General features: G+C 35.0%; 1 long non-coding RNA gene across 1 annotated transcript; it reads left to right on the top strand.

Moving 5' to 3' along the window:
* The first annotated feature begins 3,297 nt into the window (after positions 1-3,297).
* LOC130728648 (uncharacterized) lies at positions 3,298-5,215 on the top strand. Its single transcript, XR_009015725.1, has 2 exons — positions 3,298-3,642; positions 3,801-5,215. It is a non-coding gene; the product is annotated as an uncharacterized LOC130728648 (long non-coding RNA).
* Positions 5,216-16,976: the final 11,761 nt, after the last annotated feature.

Below are 16,976 nucleotides of genomic sequence, written 5' to 3'. Positions count from 1 at the left end.
ATACCAATAATGTCTTGAAATTGTTTCAAAAAATAATGTCTTGAAAAAAAAAAACATACAACAGCCAAAAACATTGAAAGGGATATGAAAGCAAAATTGATTAACAAAGTTTTTTTTATTAAATGTTACAAATTTAATTTTAATTTTTTGGGTTTAATATGTTTTTCTTTCCTGACTTGTATACCTAGCCTTAATCTAAAACAGCCCCTGAAAAAAAAATCCTGAAAAATTTATTTCTTTAAAATAGGTTTTATAACGTCATAAAGTTTACATGAATTTTTTTCACCTAGACATTAGTTTCAAAAAAAAAAAAAACCTAGACATCAAGCCACACAGACTTTTCAATCAACGTGCAAGAAGCAGTACGACCACGGATCGACACTGATTTACGACGTGTTACGATAGCGAGATTGTGAGTGACTGAGCTCGACGACGGGCAACGACAACTGAGATCTCTTTCCGGTGGCACACTCCTTTATGTGATAACAGGGAGTGGAAAGGGTAAGATGGGCCGACATAAATTCCCAAGCTTAGATGCGGATCCCCTTGACGTAGAAGCAAGTAATCCACGCTTCAGCCGAACTCGTGCCTGGAAGGCAGAATCGATTCTCAAAGGGTGCGAACCAAACATGTTGAATCGGCTCAGGATCCGCGTTTGCTCCCCAACCTTGCGTCTGGAAGGACACAATGCAGAACCAGACACACTCTTATTTAGCTTGAAAATACATTTACCAAGAAAGAATATTGCCTTCAAGGATGTGTCACAACATGAAGCAAAAGACTACTTTGACTAAAACATAACAAGCTCTAATGAAACAAAAGAAAAATAAAACGTAAATACCCAAAAAAGAGAAAATTAGGCCACTCATTTTAAATGTCAAGCCAATGGAACTCCAAACCATAAAGAGCCAAGGAAGATGATGGAGGAACCTGCACTGATCAAGCCTGCACTGAACCCTTGAACCACCAAAGCCCCAAGGTTTTGTACGGACCTCGACTTCATCGTCGTTGTACTTCCTTCACTGTTTGTGCCATTCGTGACGAGCTAAAAGGAGAAGAATTGCGTCATCAGTAACCAGTGGCAGAACTAGAAAAAATAATATGAGGTGGCCAAAATCAGATTTTAAACATAAATTAAAGTTTTTTGTTAGAAATAGATACGTATATACCCAAAAAAAATTGTTAAACTAATTCATATAATCAATGAATTATTAGTTATATAAATAATGTTGGTAATTTGCATTTTCAAATTTTTTATTCTCAAGTTATTATTTGCATTTATTTAGCTTTTTAATTTTTTAATTTTTTTATTCTCAAAAGTTGTTTCTCTTGAAAAAAAAATTATTAGTTTTGTTAGAGCGCGCAAATTTATAGATTTGATGTTATGCTCTAAGACTATTACCTTTCCTCTTGTAAAAAAAGATATTCTGTTCCAGCAAGAGTTGGCAGGTGCCGATCCAAAAGGTGTAGGGAAATTCGCATAAACCGAACCGAAAGCTTCTAGCCCACTACCTCAGTGGACTAGAGCTGGGGGACTACTGTTCTGGGACGACCAGGGAAGGGTGTCACCCGATCGAGGCGACCAGGTAAGGGTGTCACCCGTGTGAGACGACCAGGTAAGGGTGTTACCCGAGTGGGGCCCAATATGGACGACCGGGTAGCCGTGTTACCCGAGTAGACTCGACCACGAGCGGGACGGCGCTCACCCCTAGCTCGAGGACATGGACCCCACCACTTAGGGGTTGACCTAGGCCAACCACCCTACGGAACTAGGGTGGTTGGATGGTGGGCCCCCTAGGCAATCTAAACCGTTGGATCGCTGCAAACCGCAGAGGGAGCAGGAGGATCCAACGACCCTTGACCCACCAGTACGAGCCATGCATGACGTTGCATGGCTCCAACCCTAATACCCCAACTTGTATATAAGGGGGGCAGCTCACTCATTCTAAGGTACGTTACTCTCTCTAATTTCTGCTACCCCTTTACTCGATTCCTCTACTCACTTTGGCATTGGAGTCCCTTGCAGGAGCCCCTCCCGGGTCCATCCCGCAACTCAGTGCACAGGCCTCTCTTCTTCGCTTGGCAGCCCTGCTCTCGTGGTCCACCCGATCATATTCCAAGACTATTATATTTTCAACACTCATTTTTTTATGCAATGAAAAAAAGTATGATTGTAATTGTTTTGATGCACGCACTAATCAATAGTATAAAAGTTATTAAGTAATAATAAATAAAATAATATATTTCAAAAAAAGTAAAATAATATACATAAAAATAGAAGAAAATAGGTATTTTTGACAAAATGTAATGCTTAATGTAAGAACTGTAACGTGGTGAGCATTGAGAGTAAAAATGTCAAATATTAAATAGGCTTAATTCCATTTTGGGCCCCTGATCTTTCAAAAATGGGCGATCTGGGCCCCCTGTGTTTAAACGTAGCGGTCAGACACCCTAAAGTTTCAAAAAAGTGCGTTCCAGGTCCTTCTGTTAGTGCCGTTTGTTTGACCAAACGGAGCCAGTGACGTGGATTTTCTTATTCATTTTAACATTAATTTTTTTACACAAAAATTCCCCCCCCCAAATCAGAAACACGATTCTCCCCAAATTGTAAAGCCTTTATTAATTAAAAAAATTCTAAAATTTCATCCCCAAATTGCAAGAAAATCATCAGATTTCATCACAACCAGATTTCCAGATTTCATATATTGATCAACTATCAACCAAGGACCTCCATTAAAATCCCGCTTCAGATCATCCAAGCTTAAAAATCATATCTCCAAGCCAATCACTTCCATGTGCTATTCAGGTGCCACAGACAATGAAGCCTAATAGTCATGAACTTGTGACCCACCATTATATCCAAGAGCTTGACAATCACAAACTGCCACCGTGGAAGGAAGTTCTTGCGCCTTACTTCACGAGAGAGGATAAGTTCAAAGCAAAAGGGATTTGGCTCGCCACGCACCTCTGCTTCCAAGGGAGGAAAGGATGGGAAGGGAAGTTCAGATCTTTCTCCTCCTGATTTCGATTCCATGGCGTGAGAGAAAGAAGAAATTGAAACGCTGTTGAGGCGGAGAGATGGCGAACACAGCAGATCCAGAAGGCTGTAACATCCTAGGGATTTTTTTTTATATATCCCTGAAACTAAGTAAACATAATTTACTAACTTATATGCTATCATAAAATTTTAAGAGATATTAGCACTTGGGAATGGTATATATATATCGCAATGCTAAGATGATATTCCATCTGATTATATATAACTAGTTAGAATATATATGTTATTTAAAAAAAAAAACAAAACAAAACAGAACGTGATTTTAGAATATTGTGTTTGCATATAAAATAGTTATATACTTAAAAGGATATCTCTGCAAGTTGTTTTGACTTCCACGAGGTCCTTTGGTGATTACAACTAAAGATATTACATATATTAAAAACAACTTTTGGGAAAGGGAATAGATATTTAGAAAAGACACAGTATGTAAAGTGGGGATAGAGAAAGAAAAAAAAAAGATTTTGAGAGGAGCAGAGAGTAGGGACAGCGTGAAGACTTCACAGTGTTAGAAGAAGAGAAGGAAGTAGGATCAGAAATCTGCATGCAGTGGAGGTCCTGCAAGGGCGCATCTTTGGAGAAGTAAGGTAAGGAAGTCTTGATCTCTACTGTGTCTTCTGCCATAGGGGAAGGGAAAAATGGGTTAGGAAGGAAGTATTGAGAAATTAAGTATCTCTTCTTTTGCATGTTAAAATTTTATATAAGAATTGATAGCTTATGTGTTAGAAATTTGGGTATGTCACAGAGAAGAGGAAAAGCTCAGACATTCATATTATGAACTTTTGGAACATAGGAAATTTGGGTAAGAGCTCTTAGTTGTGTGTTGTACTTTTCTTGGGCATTTCTGTGATTGAGGTTAGTTAGGAAAATTTTAAGATCATTAGAAACTACATTGTAGAGGTGGAAAAGCTGAGTGAAAGTCTAAGTTAAAAGACTGAGGTAATCTGTAAAACAATTTAGGTTTGGAAATTGATTTAATTTTGAAGCTATCCCTTAGAGCACTAATTTAATATTTTATTTTTACTCTAGATCTTACAAATTTGGCTCATTAGCATCAGAGGACAACTTCTGTTTCAGCTGCTCAAGAAGTCAGTGAGTAAAATGATGGAGAGTATAGCAAGTTTATAAATTATCTTATTATAACTGATATATCTTCTTATTACCACAAAGTGAGATAAAATCATTGTTCAACTATTTTATGATTTATGACTTGGGATATGTGGTGAAATTACTGATGTTATAGTTCAATGGTTGTCTAAACCATTTTACTAACGTGCTAAGTAGACTGATTACATATTTTTCTGAAAGAGGAAGAAGATCTCTTAGAACCTGTAGCTAATGATAGTAAACATTAGCCTTGGTTCACCGTGTTGTATGTTCGGGCGGGAAGCTCGACTATGATTTGTTTAGGCGGGGAGCCTGTTATGAATTATATGTCCAGGCGGGGAGCCTGCTGTTTATTTTCTTGGCGGGGAGCCTGCAATTGACTCTTCAGGCGGGGAGCCTTCTATTGGTAATTTGAGGCGGGGAGCCTGCTATTGATTCTTTTAGGCGGGGAGCCTATGTCGACATGGTTAAAGATTCTGTTTACAAGCAGAGAGTTTGTTTTTGTTCTTTTATTTGAGTAATAGCTTACTTAGTTGTGTATAATATGATTTGTATGCAATGATTTGGATGAGACCAAGAATATCTTTCCTCATAACATTAATTTAATTCTGCTTGTTTTCTTTATTCTCTAGTATTTACTCACTAATTATGAGGTGACTTACCTTGTCTGTTGTTTTCTTTTATCAATTCAGGTAATCAGGCTCGTGTTGAACCAACCACATCCTCTAGACAGTCGACTTAGGATCCTTCATGAGGCCCTTCTGCTAAAAGGGCTACTAGTGTTGTTGTGTCTGACCCATGTTATTGAGTTAAAACTTGTTTTGTAAATGTCACTTTAACTTGTGCGTTGTTTTTACGTAGTGGCTCTAATATGTGGTCTACTAGAACCTTTATTATATAGCCTTGGTCCTATATAGCTTTGGGAGGCTTTGTTTTGAACTTGCTGCTATCATTTTGTTATTACAGGCTCTTATAATATTTTGGATAGTTCATATTTTAGGGGAGACCCTGCCGAATTTTCTATAGAAAATTCCTTGAAGCATAAATATGTCATATATAGGTATTATAAAGTCTTTCCATCTCTATGCGCAATTAGTTAAGGCTTGCTAGGTTAGGATGATTAACCTATGCGCCGGTCACCATCTAGGTTGGGTCGTGACAAAGGCGTTCCCTCACCACCACCACCATAACGACATCCCCACCGTCCCTTACACCCCACTCCGCTGCAAGTCATGCTCCTCCCTCCTCAACCCCTTCTGCATCGTCGACTTCACCGCTAAGATATGGATCTGCCCCTTCTGCTTCTCCCGCAACACTTTCCATCCTCACTGCGCCCAAATCCAGAGGAGAGAGAGATCAAGAGAGAGAGAGCGAGACCGAGAGAGCGAGCGAGTCTGAGAGATTTGGGGTTGTGGGGTGGGGTGATGTTGGGGTGAGGTTGAGGAAGCCATGGAAGGAGGAAGGAGGAAGAAGAAAGAAGAAGAAAGAAAAAGAAGCGTGAAAGAGGGAGAGAGGTTCGAGTGTGAGAGAGAGAGAGAGATGAGAGGGGTAATTTTTGGGTAAAAAAATAATCTTAAAATAAAAAAGTAAATCCACATCACTGCTCCGTTTGGTCAAACTAACGGAACTTAACAGAAGGGCCCCGATCGCACGTTTTTGAAACGTTGGGGTGGCTGATCGCTACATTTAAATACGGGGGGCCCTGATCGCTCATTTTTGAAAGATCAGGGGCCCAAAGTGGAATTAAGCCTATTAAATATTACTCAAAAATGTGTTCAGGAGGGATCGAACCCTCTACGCACAAGAGAAACAGAATTTGATTGTCTGATCTTGTACCGTTATATATATATATATATATATATATATATACCAAAAAAAAATTACAAACACTCTCTTTATTTATTTAAGAATTTTCTAGAACCATGGGAAGGCCATGGCCCTCCCCTGCCTCCACCTAGTTCCGCCACTTCAATAACCTCTGCGTCACAGACTCACAGTCACCAAACCCATGTTGCTCTCGAGTTGTTGCTGCATCCACCTCTATCGTCGAGCTTCGCCATCCGAGGTGAGATCATTGTCTATCCCGTCACATTTTTCCTTTCTCCTCACTTTTCTTTTCAATTTCTTTTTTATCAAACAATTTTATTTCTTATCCAATTTATGTTTTTCATTTTCTTTCTTCTCAGTTTTCTTTTCTAATCATATAAATGATAGAGGAATGGTAAAGATATGCATGCAACAACGAGACGCAATTAAAAAACAAACAAGAATTGATGTATGGTAAGCGACAAACACATCAATTCGATGAATACAAACAGATGCACGTGGATGCGACCTGCCACACGTGTGCTCAATCATCCATGGACGATTTCTTTTTGCTTTTTGCTTCTAATAAAGATTGGTATATACAGTGTAGACCATAGAAAGAAATTTAAAAAAAAAATAGATAAGCAATAAATTTCATATATCATAGTATGTTGTGATTGGAATGGAGATAAAAAAAAATTAAGGATCATATTAGTCATTATATTTATAAAAGTGTTTAATTTTGGTCCCTTAGCTAAAATATAGTGATTAATGGCGATTTTTTTTTATAGTTACAAGCGATTTATAATACAATTACTGACGATTTTTTAACTGAAAGATCAAAATCAAACATTTTTACAAACACAAGACTAATATGACCCATAACCCTAAAAACAATGTATCACAAGTTGACTGCACTATTTATAATGTAAGAATGATTAGTGTTTTCCTTCTCTTCAGCTGTGATAAGGGTAGAATGATAAAGTTGTAAAAGAACTAGAAAACAAATAAGAATTGATTGATGTATGACTCTGATCTCTGCTGCTAGAGAACTGAGGCTAGCTGCTAGTGCTAGTGCTAGACTTCTAGGTCTGCACAAAATGCATTAACTCCATTGTATATTTATTATTTTCAAAGAGTACAAGGAGAGGGTCTCAATGGGTTTTTAATATTCATTTAATTTTTGGCAGTGTTCTTCACAAGGTGATCAGTTTTTCATTTTGTTGGTCCCTTGGTTGGTGGCTCCATTCAGTGTATTTTGCATAGGGATAAAGAGATTGGACTTGACTAATTAGCACTCTAATCGATTCAATAGTTATAATACTTATTTGGTTTTTAAAAAAAGAAAGAAGTTTGCTTTTCCGCTCAATTACACAATGAAGCTTGGGATGATTATGTGAACTTGGTTAAACAAGACCATCAACGTGTGCGTAGTTCGTTTATGAGTTTACAATCACTTATCACAAAAGTTTAAATTGTTAGATAAGGGTCAAATGAATAGTTTTATATTATATTTTAATATATTCTTTCACGCAAGAGCTCGTTGGACTTGAAACATTGATAAATGCACAAGTTTACCTACCATGTGCTTAAATTCAACTTTTTAATAGAAAGTGACGGAAGTGAGAATCGGAACTCTAGACCGTTAAGTCATAGAGAATCTGATACCATGTCAAACAACCACTTATCCAAAAAGCTTAAGTTGTTGGGTAATGACCAAATGAATAGTTTTATATTATATTCTAACACTGCTACAACATGTGTTTAAGGTTAGCCCAGTAAGATTTGATAAGGAAGAAGATCAGAGCGAGCTCAAAAAGGAAAGAAGATTTGTTGAGTGAATGGAAATCAGTGCTCCTCAACACCTCTTAAAAACAATAGCTTATCACATTTATGCTTATTTTACTTTTCAGACTTTGTCTTTGAATTTTCTCGCATTTTACATTTTATGTATTTTGAAATTCAATAAAGCTTACATTAAAAGTCTTGACTTTTCTTTTTGTTACAAGGAGGGCTTAAAGCCCGAAAGCAAAAAAACTACACCCTGGAAGTTCTGGGGAAAGAAATCCCAACAACATCAGCCAGGAGCAAGGAGGAAACACTAGGAGGAGGATTCTCCAGTACGTGGTTTCCAAGAAGACATGAGCCATATTACCCAAGGCATCAACAACTTGATTAGCTTCACGGCGCACATGGACGGAACCGAATTCCCACTCCTCCTTCCAAGCTCAAATAATTGTCACGGGTTGCGGCCAAGGTTCACTAGTTGTACAGCGACACTAGAGTCGCTCTTGACAACTAACCTGCAGAAGCCTCGACTCCAAGCTATAGCCAAAACAGTAAAGATAGACTAGAGCTCTCCACAAGACATTGGAGGTGCCAAGGTTGCGACAGAACCCAAAAATATAAATCCACTGCCCAAGCTCACCCCTGCAAACTCAACCACACGTTGCTAACCCCAAAAAGTCTTGACTTCATTACATACCTTTAAGTCCTAATCACAAAACATGTTTGCTCTCTAATTATGACACTCCAAGTTAAAAAAAAAAAACACGAATCGAGCGATTTAGAATACTTTGTAATACATTTTATCTCAGTTAAAAGCTGGTCTAGAAAATCATTTATCTCAGACTGGGGTTAACCCTTCAAAGTTATTTTTCTTCTCAAATTGCTTCCATTGCATCTCAGACTAACTATTTCACTCATAAAAGCTCTATTCATATTAGCATAAGCTTGTCGAACTTGACGTTGGATTGCATTATATGCCAAAATAGGAGATCATGTTCTAGCCAGCCCAAATAGCCTCAAGGCTCAATGTTGTCTCAGATGGTCTAATAAAGTTTCACAACTAAGTAAATACCATTTTGACCGTCCGAGATGATCAAAGCGAGATTTATCTCATCCTATAGCTAGCTGATCGAAATAAAGTTGATACACCTATTAAACAATTGCAAGGTTAGTCAAGCGTGGTCATCATCTCGAAAACCTTCAATTGCATCTTCATTAAAACCCAACACCTCTCAATTATATGTTTTATCATGTTGTTTACTTGGATTTTTGGTATACAGGTTGAAATCCATGAGAAATTTGGGGCTGATTTAAGTCCTCTAGAGCTTGTTTTTAGTGAAAATGTTTAAATGTCAATTTTAATTTTAAAAGGGTTGAAAAAAGATATGTTTAATTTGAAGAAACACAACAAAAAGATTTAAAACAAATGAAAATGAAAAGAAAGATGGCAGAAAGAAAAAATAAAGTAAACACAAGAGATCGGCAGCATAAATTACATTGAAATTAAGATGGTTTCACAATATACATACTCTATAACTCAGAGTTCTTGTCTAGTCGCGTTCATTTGAACTTTGTAAGAAGACATGAGTTTTTCGAGTAACAATTTGTAAACCTAGATTCTGAGAACGGAACTCCTATTTATAGACTAAGTTTCAACTGCCCTAACAACAGTCAACAAATTATATTTGAACATGTAAATATTTGACGTGTATCTGTTGTTGTTGGTTCTTCATTTTCCACATGTCCTGACTTTATATTTCTTCAACTCCTCAACCGCAAGTCGAGATGCAATTCTTCAAGTAACACCAAATGGTTCTCAGTTGTCTAATTTTTTTACCACGCTACTAATTGTAATTCGACTCATCGTTATAAGGTCGATAAAATCTTGCCACTACCTTCACAACCAAGCAAAAATCTTCCAATTTGTTGTTGTGTACATGCTACTTAATAGAAATGTAATATTTTTCCTATAGGATTAAATCTCAACATAATTTACACTTGGTTACATTTCAGTTTAACACATATACCTATACACATATGCTTAATCGTTCATTCACATAAGCATTTCATATTTTACTATATGAATATTATTCTTAATATTCTAACATTCTTCCTCTGATCTAGAGGTTGGCTTAGGTATTTGAGTGGTTTTTTGCATATACATACCGGTTGTACTTTGCCAAGCTCTACTGTAAACATTGCTTTTTTTTTTGAAAGTTACTGTAAACATTGCTACTGCCCACTAGAGTGTTCAGTTGCGTGTAAATATCAGATGTACTTAAATTATATTTCTCAAAAAACAAGATATATTTAATTTTTATTAATCAGATAAAATTTTAATATTTATTGAGAACCTAATAAAAAAGTTTCAGGATACACCCGCTTGTGTAACAGTTTAGCAGATTTGATAAGGGATATCATTAATTAATTGATCAAATGAATCTGCAATATAGTGAAAAGCTAAATCAAATGCACTCCACATAATTCAGAAATTTGATGGCACTGGGATTCTTCATTTGTTGAAAACAAACTGAATAATAGATAATTCATGAATGATCACATCGAAACAAAAATACAAAGAATCGTGCCAATTTAGAACAGAAGAAGGTAACGAAAGTTGATGATTATAGTACACCTGTCGAGGAATATTAAGAGCTGAAAACTTTGAAATTTCTAGCTAGACAGGCACTAATCGTTACAATCAGCCAAAAACTTAGCCGTGATCAAAATGGGGTGCATTGGCTTTATTCAGACAAAGTGATCAATGAATATAATAAAAGTTTGAAAACTACATATACATGTGTGAAGATAAAAAAATCGTGAATCAATAATAGTGGTGACACTCACCCATATTATAGTTTATACCGCCACAAAATATAAATATTTAAAAAGGAGTATAAAACATGATTTAAAAAAGAGTATGAAATGACAACAATTTTTATGTATGATTAATTTTGTATTTAAAAATTTGTAGTTGTGTTAAAGTGTCACAATCGGTTCCCGTAAAATAGTTCAAATGGTAGGAATTGGAGACATATGAATCGGGTAGGAGGAGGTCCAAGGGTCGATTTCTGGTATGTGTAATTTATCTTTCAGACAAAAAAAAAAGGTGTCACAATCGCATTTAATGCTTTTAATTATAAATTGATGATGGTTAAGACTGCTATAAAAATAGTATTGTTGGATGTTGTCAGATGCGGTTCGCAACTTGTGAAAAAATATATTGTAAGAAAAAATAGACGACGTCTTTGGTGGGTCAGTTAAAAACTGACTCACGGTGGTACAATTTCATTTTTATTGTGATAGGACAAAAATATCCTCATTTTCTTAAATTTTTCCTTCTTTCTCCTTCCACCATCACCATCCTATCACACCCATCTGAGTTTCTCAATCACCAAGCTGCCTCAAGACCGAACCAGCAACCCAGCCACTCCTTCTGTGGCCATGAACGCAATAAAGTGAAATCAGTTTCTAATACATTAAACTAGAATAATACTAAAATATTCACTTTCATCATATCAATTTCTAGAAAGATAGGAAAAAACGGGATAAAGAGAGTAAGGATTGCAAATTAGAAAAGAGGGAAAAGGGTTATTCACTGGAGATTCCGCTGGAGGGGTTCATCAATCAGATACATTGACCAAGAACAAGAACAATTGATCAATCTCATTTGTAGAATAGAAATGACATTTTAAACCTAAAAAATCATAAGAACAGTACTTACTCAAAATCATGGTTCAGCTGCCACCAGAGCATTTTTCCACCGTCTGTTGCGCGACTCACGCCTCCTTCCATCGTTGTCGTCCTTGCTGCGTGCGACTTCCAGGACGACCCCTTAGTGATGGAGATCTAGATCCTGCGCGTGGTTCTGGTGCGAATTGCTAAGGCTTCACGGCGTCGACGTGGCTCGCTATGGCCATTGCCGTGTTGCGTGACGTGCTTGTTCGCTCCGGCAGGACGTGAATCGTGAAGGCATCGCCAATCAGATGAGGAGCACAGATATAAGGAACAGAACTCAGACGGTGGAGAAAGAACCATATCTGATGAGAGAAACCCAGATCTGATGAGAGAAAACTCAGATCTGGGTTTAATTCTTGTTTCTTTTTAAATTTATCTGATATGATGATGATAATTGCAAATTTACTTGATTGGAATTGAGAAATTCAAAGTGGTGAGGAGTGCGGCTGGGCTGAACGGTGGTCAGGGAGAAAGGAGAGTGAACGGCGGTTTTGCAAGTGGAGAAAGGGAGATAGTTGAGCAAGGGTATCTGTGTCATTGTCTTTTTTTTAAACATTGAATCTGGAACACTCAATATTTTAGTATTATATCCAACGGTGGAAGTTGAACTGGACTACCATGGATCAGTTTTCCACTGTCCCACTGAAGCCAACACCAAAAAAATACTGTAATTAAGGAACTAGATGACAACCTCATGAGAATTGACAAAAAACATTAGAGCCGCAAAATTACAAGGCCTCAACAAAGAAAAGGCATCAAACCCTAAACACGGTTTAACAATTCGTATGATAGGATAGGTAAGAAAGATAGATGAGAGATAGGATTTCTTTTGTTTGGTGAGTGAGAAGAGGGAGATAGGGGGAGAAAAAGTGGTGTGGGATCTACCACTTTTTTGTGGTCTCACCAAATTAGAGAGAGATAGGTTGGTGTTTGGTTATTTTTTTATAGTTTTCGTACATTTTTTGTCGTCTGAAACCACCAAAATCGCTATATACCCACTAGACTTCATTTATACTGGCATAACATTTTTTTAACAGTTTTAGTCCTTTACTAGCAGTTCGAAAGTGCCAAAAGAATGTTAGAAAATGCCTGAAATTTACCATAAACAAAATTAAAGTATTTTTAAATACAAAAGACATATCTCTCTCTTATATTGTTATCATACCAAAGAATCTATAAATATACATTATTTGTCATCTCTTTCTCTCTTCCCTAATCTCTTTTCTCTATTTCTCTCTTTTCCCTACCAAACAAAGTGTAAAGAAAGACAAAATTATATTAATTTTAAATTCTAATTAAGGTAACGCCCTAAGTCATCATTGAATTATTTCAACTCACGTGCACCTAGGCACGCACGTGCACTTAGGCACGCACGTGCGCGCACCTAGGCACGTGTACACATATGAGTGGCAATTTGGTCAACTCGATCCGCCCTGCTTCAAACCCGCTTAAAACGAATCAAGTCGGTGTGTAAGAGAATATAAGATGGAAATGTTAACTCGCCTCGCTTAGTAGCAAGAAAGAAAAGAAACCAACAACATCTTACACCATGCATAATTAATGCACAACAAATGTTTTGCTTCTCATTTAATAGGTGATACTATGAAAGAATAAACTTACAACATAACCATCTGCTGTCCAGGTTTTGATATCCCATTTGATTGTGATATTCCCATACGGATCCAGTGGATCATATTTGTGATCCGTGAGAACAAAGGGCTCCATTTCAATTCGTTACTTGGTGTCAATAATCTTTTTCTACGGATCTCCCCGAGGATCCACACTTTACCTATGGTCACCATCCAATCGATCTTTTGTGCCACTTTATGACAATTCCTCTGATTTTTCAGATTTTATCACCGGCCTTCTCTTCTAAAAGCACTTCTAGTTCCGATGGCCAATGCTAGTATCTTAATTTGGTGCCTTATTGCTATTTTTGTGAACTTCTTGTGCCACACAGGATATACAATACTCATAAAGTATTGAATTACATTTTGCTCCAATGTTAGTACTTGAATTTACTTTTGGTTAAGTTACACAATAACTTATTACTAGAAATAATGCCCGTGCGCTGCACGGGTTTATTTACACTATTTTTTTAATATAATATAAAAATTATTCTATTGTAATTAAATTACAAAATATTTGAAAAAACCTGTTGAGGCATCAAAAGAATAGTTTTGGTGTACTAAATTGTTCGTACTAAAGTTCTCTTTGTGTAAATAATTAATATCAATCAAAGTTAATAATTGATATTTAATATTTAACATTCAATTAATTTTAAAAACTTTGGTGGTAACTTATTCTATTGATTTGGGTTCTTTTTTTTTTGGTTTATCATTGTGGTTTCAATTGTAGAGGGGCTGATTTATTATATATCTGATTGTAAACATTGATACTCAGTTAGGGGGAATATTGTTCCCAAATGTTATTCGATTTTTTAATCATAACTAATCCTTAAAAACCAATTTAATAATTTATTTATTTAATAATTTAAAAAATCCTTAAGTGAATTTCAAATATTTTGAATCAAGTGATAAGGTTTTAATATAAGTTATAATAGCATATTTTTTTATATTTTTTTATCAACAGTGAAATAGTTTTTACTTTAAAAATTATTGTAAGTTATCATTTTAATATCATAAAATATTATTTAGTAAACTTAATTCAAACTTTATTATAATTATTTTTCTCTGTCATGCTTCCTCAGTTATGTTTACTTTCATATAATAGATCAAAAGTCATATTTGAAGAATCTTTTTCAAATACCTTATAGTACCTTTTTTAAAAAAATTTCAACTATTATTATCATTAATGTAAAGGTAGTAAACTTCAATTATTATTATTTTAAAAAATTCACCTCATGTTGTTATGAATAATTAAAATTTAAATAATTTTAATATTTAATTTTAAATAAGAGAAATTGAAATTTTTTAAATTTGAATATTTACTTTTAAATATGAAAAATTGAAATGTTTAACAATTAATAAAGTGGATGTAGTTTTAATTTTAGTTTTAATTTTTTTATTTAATGTATTTAATACAAAATAAATTTATTATTTATTTATGTGTTTGATGCTATTTTTTCAAGTTTGCTTTATATATTTTATATATATATATATATATAGGTAGATATATATAGATAGAATTTTTTTATTTTAATTTTTTATCTAAATTATTTATTAATAAATATTATTTTATTATTAATTTTAATTTTTCAGAATTTTCAAATTCAAAGCTCAAGTCAATTTTAAGTTTATGAATGTTGTTATTTAATATAAGTAGTTGAATAGTTTTTTATTATATAAAGTTTTTCAGTTTTTGATATATTTAATAGTTTTTTGTTATTTTTTTAATGTATTTAATGTAAAGGTATGAGAGCTTTATGGTTTAATGCATTTAATACATGCAAAAACTCAAGTCTCCTTTACATATATATATATATATATATATAGATTTTCACCTAATATTAATTTGCATTTAAATATTAATTAAATACAAATTAATTAACATTTAAAATATATAATATATGATATGAAAGATATAATTAAATTCATCATTCTCCAATTAAATTTCAGAATGATAGGAATTTTCTGAATTTGTAAAATAATTTGTTAATAAAATTCACCCTTCTTCAATTATGGATCATTAAGTTTATATTTCCCTCTTTTTTTTCACTTTTTTCTGTTATTGAATGATAGAGAAAAATAATTATTTTATTCTAAAATCTCACTTTCAGAAGTGCTTGAGCTAAGACACGAAGTTTAAGCAAAGCCAACATAAGGATTTGATGGGTAAATGTTAGGATGAGTCACTTGGAAGTTGGAACCATGTTGAGAAAAGTTGTTCACTAATTATTCATACATAAGAATGTGGTCCCTCGTTGGAGCAACGTTTCATTTTGGTCACTTTAAATTTAGAGTTTTTTTATTTTAGATCTCTCCGAAATATTAGTTGCTTACTGATGACCCGGATTTAGTAGTGTTTTTAGGGTCATTTCTTTGTAGGTTTCATTCTCATGCATTTTTGCCTTTCTTTGTGTTTTTACTTTGTTTTGGTAATTTCATAGTTTTATAGGGACTTTTCTTGCATTTTTAGTAAGTTTAGGACTTGCATAATTTTCCTATTTTATTTGAGGGTTCTCTTTGCTAATAGACTCTTGGAGCTCCTAGATATTTCCTTGGCTTTGTGGTTAAGTGTTCAGGTCTGAAACTGAAGGAGAAAGAAGGTCAAGAAGCTTTGGGAATTGAAGGGAGACTTAAAGAGGCTTGAAGAGGAGTTAAGAGGAAGATAAAAAGGTTTTCCAACGAGCTTGAGCGCCTAGGCGTGCTCAATTGGCGCCAATTGCCTTCCAGAGGCACATTTTCAGCATGGAATTGGCGCCTGAGCGCCCGGAAGAGCCCAGACTCGTGATTTTTTTCCTATAAATAGGATTCTAGTCATTTTCTCTGGTATCTTTTGATACTTTGTAAATTTCAGAGGTAGAGGATCATCTAGGAGAGTGAGAGAAGGCTTCCAAGCTTGTAATTCAGGTTCTTAGCCAAGCATTTGCCATGCTTGGCTAATCTCTCTTCTTATGCTTTGGTTTTCATGTAAGACTTTTTATATTTGAGTTATAATCTTAAGTTCCTTCCCACATGATATTCTTCTTTCATTGAATCCCATTTTCTGAATTTCAATCTAAGCTTGTATGCATGCTTGCTTTATGCTTTTCTATAATCAGAACGAAAGTTTGTTATAGATTAGGGAACCGATTTGGGATTACCCCTTCTATGCTTGCTACTAGGAATAGAGGAAGGGTTGGGGTTTGATGACCTGAATTTGCATGATCTAAAACCTCGTATAAATGACTAAGTACACAAGGAATTGGGCTTAGCTTTTAGTATGAGAGAATTGTTTATGTGAGGAATCAATAAGTGAGTAACTAGGCTATATCATCAAGGAGAGATTCGTGAGTTCATGTGCTTAGAATGATGTACTTGAATTGATTATTTGAACAAGAACCCAAAGCATTTCCATCTCTGTTTTTCTTATATTTTATCTTTGCTACATCGACGTATCTTCATCTCAATCAAACAAACCTTCAAACTCAAGGCTTAAGCTGAATTTAGTCACTCACAATCCCTGTGGTTCGATATTTAAAACCGGGTGGATTCGTACACTTGCGGATTTACCAACACTTACATGTTCAGTAAAGCATGATGTGGTCTCATGTGTATTAGTTCTCTTATGTGTCATCTAAGTGAGTTTAAGTGAATTACACTTCGGTCAATTAATAATTTTAATCCTTAATTAGTCTAACAAACCCTAAATCAATTCCCAAATAACACTAACCTAGGGTTATCCACAAAATCAAGAAGAGAAAATAGTTAGATTGGTTCCTCCCTCCACTTTCTCTCATCCAATGAAAACTTTAACCTTAGAGAACCTTTTCATCGCTCTCCCCCTCCATTAGTCGTCATTGTTATTGTGGAGCATTTAA

This window comes from Lotus japonicus, chromosome 1 (assembly GCF_012489685.1).
Source record: "Lotus japonicus ecotype B-129 chromosome 1, LjGifu_v1.2".
In the NCBI taxonomy this organism is placed as follows: Eukaryota; Viridiplantae; Streptophyta; class Magnoliopsida; order Fabales; family Fabaceae; genus Lotus; species Lotus japonicus.
This window is presented reverse-complemented; position numbering and strand designations above follow the sequence as displayed.